Raw genomic sequence first — 5,038 nt, 5'->3', positions numbered from 1 at the left:
TACCCCTTACAGAAGTGTAATAGAGCATGTTGCCCAGATGCAGGACCGCATTGCTGCAGTCCTACCCATAGTGAGGGAACACATGGAGAAAGCTCAAGAAGCACAGAGGAATACGTATAATAAGGGTGCTAGGGTCAGAATTTTTTTTCCAGGTGATAGGGTACTAGTTCTGGTTCCCACCGTGGAGAGTAAATTCCTTGCTAAATGGCATGGGCCATATGAGGTCTTGGAAAGAGTGGGAGAAGTAAATTATAAGGTAAGACAGCCAGGTAGGAGGAAACCTGAGCAAATTTACCATATAAACCTACTCAAGCCCTGGAAAGATAGAGAAGTCTTGTTAACCCTAGTACCCCCAGGTCCGTCAGAGAATCAAGAAACTGACCCAGAGGTTAGCATAGCTGAAACCCTGTCTGTTCATCAGAAACGAGAGGTTCAGAATTTAGTGAGAAGAAACAAAGAAATCTTCTCTATACGGCCAGGTAGAACTAGCGTAATTGAACATGACCTAGTCTCTGAACCGGGGGTTCGAGTTAACCTTAAACCGTACCGAATCCCAGAGGCCAAAAGAAAGGCTATAAGTTTAGAGGTTAAAAAAATGCTAAAACTAGGTGTAATTGAGGAATCCCAAAGTGGGTGGAACAGCCCTATAGTCTTAGTCCCAAAGCCAGATGGTACAACAAGGTTTTGTAATGACTACCGGAAACTAAACGCGGTGTCAAAATTTGATACTTATCCTATGCCCAGGGTAGATGAACTTGTAGAGAGACTGGGCAAAGCCCGATATCTCACAACCCTAGACCTAACAAAAGGGTACTGGCAGGTTCCCCTCACAGAAAGGGCAAAAGAAAAGACAGCCTTCTCAACCCCAGACGGCCTCTTTCAGTATAAGGTGTTGCCTTTTGGCTTACATGGAGCTCCCGCCACATTCCAAAGAATGATGGATAAAATTTTAAAACCACATGCTCGGTATGCTGCCGCCTACCTGGATGATGTGGTAATCCATAGTGAAGATTGGCAATCCCACCTTCCAAAGGTCCAAGCTGTGCTTGACGCAGTCCGGTCTGCTGGACTAACTGCTAACCCCGCTAAATGCACTATTGGTCTGGAGGAGGCCAAGTATCTGGGATATTCTATTGGCAGAGGTTTACTCAAACCCCAAACACTCAAAGTGGAGGCGATACAAAATTGGCCAAGGCCAGTTACAAAAAAACAAGTAAGGACCTTTTTGGGGTTAATTGGGTACTATAGAAGGTTTATTCCCAATTTTGCAACTAAGGCAACCCCACTAACTGACCTCACAAAAGCAAGAGGACCGCTAATGGTAAAGTGGTCCCCCGAAACCGAACAGGCCTTTAGAAGCCTGAAAGAAGCTCTCTGTGCCCAACCAGTGTTGGTCACACCTGACTTCTCCAAAGAGTTCGTAGTCCAAACCGACGCATCTGAGGTAGGGCTGGGGGCGGTACTCTCCCAGGAGTCTCAAGGTGAGGAGCACCCCATCCTTTATTTAAGTAGGAAACTAAATCCCCAGGAGAAAAATTACTCCATAGTAGAGAAAGAGTGTCTCGCAATAAAGTGGGCTGTAGAGACGCTCAAATACTACCTGTTGGGGAGAAAATTCCGGTTGGTCACAGATCATGCACCCCTTACCTGGATGTGTCAAAACAGGGAAAAGAATGCTAGAGTGACCAGGTGGTTCCTAAGCCTACAACCCTTTAAATTTTCTGTGGAACACAGGTCAGGGCACAAACATGGCAATGCTGACGGGTTGTCAAGGATGCACTCCCTAATATCCATGGTCGCTCATCCCTCGAGGTCTGAGCTGGGGGGGAGGATATGTGACAGAAACCAGGGGATGGTAATAAATTCCGTATATAGGGCTCCCAGGATACTAGACAGTTTCTATCCTGTTTGGCCTGGGAGTGCAGCCTTATAATACATACACTCCATCCCACAGTTTGGCAAGCGCTGGAACTGAGGGATGAGAGATCCAGACCAGAGTTTGTCTGCTGCCTGATTTCTGTCACCTGTCATGCTAATTAGGAATCAGGTATGAAAGACTGATTTCCTGTTTGCTCTGGTCTCCCCACAAGAGCCAGGAGGCTGGAAGGCTGCTGAACTACAGAGGGGAGAAGCCTCTTCCCCAAACAGGTTCAATCTTTCTGTTCATTTGTGTAAGACTGCAAAAGTACCGTGTTTTGTTGTTGGAAGTGGAAAAGCCACTTCCAACCCTGAGTCAGGGATATCTAAGTTAAGTTATCGCTCAGGTGAGCAGCTTTTGTTTTGATCTGTTTTCTGTTGTATGCACTGTGGCCGTCTCAGTGCCTGGGACTGAATAAACCAGGCATAGCCTGTTTAAAGGAACAGTACGTGACGCCTCATCATTTAACCTACCCTAAAAGACCGTGTTCTAAACAGTCCCGGACAAACGACGGAGCCCCGGAGTAAGCCGTTTGTCACAATATATATATGTATATATATATATATATGCGCGCTCAAATGTACTTCAAGTGACATATTTAGAAATCCCATTTTCTGGCATACTATTGCATCAGTTACTTTTGTATATGTCATTTCATGTATGTGTGTGTATATATGTATATCTCATGCTGTATGTACACTGTGTATGTGTATACAGACACAAGCCTCCTAACACTTTTTTGAAGTGAAACGTCTTTGCTGGCACCTATCTAAATTCTCATAGAAGAAAAACTCCTTCATGGAGATGAAAATGCGTAACGGAAGTAAGGCGCACGCGCCCCCCGCTGGCTAATCTCACAGCAGTAAAAAAATGACACTTTCAAAAATCTTTAATTCAATCAAAATCATAAAAATCTAAATAATTTCAGTGACAAAACGCAAAGAAGATTCACTTAGAACGCGTGTGCTCGGTACCCCCCCCTCTTTTTTTGTTAATGGTTATGAAGCAGGGAGTCTCCGTAAACGAACTGCGTTAATTTCAGTTTCTGAGATACCTCCGTAGCTTCTGCTAGTTACTTCCCGGTTCTTATATCTCCCGTGGCTCGCAGGCCAAAGCAGGTGAGGCTGCGGCTTCCTATTGACCTGTGTACTCCAGCAGATTCTAACCTTCATTTGTTTCCCTGGCAGGGAATGGTACCACAGGCCCCTTTGGGGGTATTTTGGTAACCAGGGGCTGTTCCGCAAAGGAGACTCCTGTTTCCCACATATGTAATGAACGAGTAGGCGATGTTTCACTCATATAATGTTAGTATCTTGCCCTCTGAACATGTCCTGCTTTTTTTTTTTTAAATAACTTTGCCAGTGTTAAAAAACATAATGTAATCTTAATCCCTAGTTTATGATGTTACCATGATAACCTGTAGGCTGCAATAAGCTCTGAACTTCACGTGTCTTGGGCCATTACTTTATTTATTTATTTTTTCTCCCAGCATCAAAACAATTTGTTGCCAGGCCTGAGATGGTGTAACCCAATTTGGCGAACAAACCTGCATGAGATGTAAGAAACTTCTCTAACATGGAGATGGAAGCAAATGTTATTTATTATTTATTTATAAAAATGGTTTACCAGGAAGTAATACATTGAGAGTTACCTCTCGTTTTCAAGTATGTCATGGAGTTAAGATGACAAATAATACATGGTTACAAATACATAGTTACATAAGTGAACAGGGTATACGTTATATACAAGACACTGCATACACAGTTAGAGATAATATATAAAATAGGCGTATGTAACAGTTACAGACCAGATTAAAATATGAGACAGCTTTAGTTTTGAAAGAACTTAGACTGGTGGTGGCATGTTAGAGTCTCCGTTAGATTGTTCCAGTTTTGGGGTGCACGGTAAGAGGATGAGCGGCCGGATACTTTGCTGAACCTTGGGAACATGAACAGTCTTTTGGAATCAGATCTCAGATAAGTGCTGCATGTGATAGGGGTGAGGAGCTTGTTCAGATAGACGGGTAGCTTGCCCAGAAAGTATTTGAGGGCAAGAAGGGAAAGATGAACTTTGCACCTAGACTCAAGTAATGACCAATCTAGTTCTTTAAGCATTTCACAGTGATGTGTGTTGTAGTTGCATTGGAAAACAAAACGGCATATTGAATTGTAGAGGGTATCAAGTTTGCTAAGGTGTGTTTGGGGTGCTGAGCCGTATACTATGTCCCCATAGTCGATAATTGGCATTAGCATCTGCTGTATGATACGCTTTCTGACCAGCAGACTAAAGCTGCGCTTATAGTGCCCGCGACAGCGACGGCGACGTCGCTCCAAAACAAATCAATTGACTCCGTCGCCAGCGCTTATAGTAAGCGAGACTGCGACAGAGCGACAAAATTTGGAAGCGGGTTAAATTTGATTTTTTACAGACTGTCGCCACGTGTGACGGTCTGTAAACCAATCAATGACCCTGTCGCTCGCGACGTCGCTGCAAATTGAACTACAACTTTCGCTAGTGGCGACGGCATCGGTCGCGTCACTGTCGCCGGTACTATAAGCGCGGCCTTAGGGAGGATTTGTTCCTGTAAAGTACACCTAGTTTGGCATAGGATTTGGATGTCAGGGTATCCATGTGCATCCCAAATGTTAAATGAGAGTCAAACCATATGCCCAAGTATTTAAAACTAGTAACAGGAGTTAGGGTGGTATTAGCGTTGGTTCTGATCTGGAGCTCAGTTTTTGGAAGCTTTCAAAATTTAGCCTTGGTCCCAAATACCATTGTTAGGCCACGCTTATAGTTCCGGCGACGGCGATGTGACAAGGCGTCAAAACAAATATATTGAATCCGTCGCGTGCGCTTATAGTAGGAGTGACGCGACGGCGCAACAGCTTGGTCGCGATCCTGGAAGTCAATACAAATTGATTTTTTCAGCAACCGCAGCGTGACATCAGCGTCGCTGTCACTATATGCGCAGCAGATTTAAAGTCTTTTCAGTGTTTAAAACAGTTTGCTTTGGGAAATCCAATTTTCAAGTCTCAAAAAAATGAATAATAGTTTGAAAAATATCCTATGCCGGCATTGTTATAACAGATACAAAGCTATCACGTTTCTGAAAGGCGT

The sequence above is a fragment of the Ascaphus truei genome, chromosome 7 (genome assembly GCF_040206685.1).
Source record: "Ascaphus truei isolate aAscTru1 chromosome 7, aAscTru1.hap1, whole genome shotgun sequence".
Lineage (NCBI taxonomy): Eukaryota > Metazoa > Chordata > Amphibia > Anura > Ascaphidae > Ascaphus > Ascaphus truei.
This window is presented reverse-complemented; position numbering follows the sequence as displayed.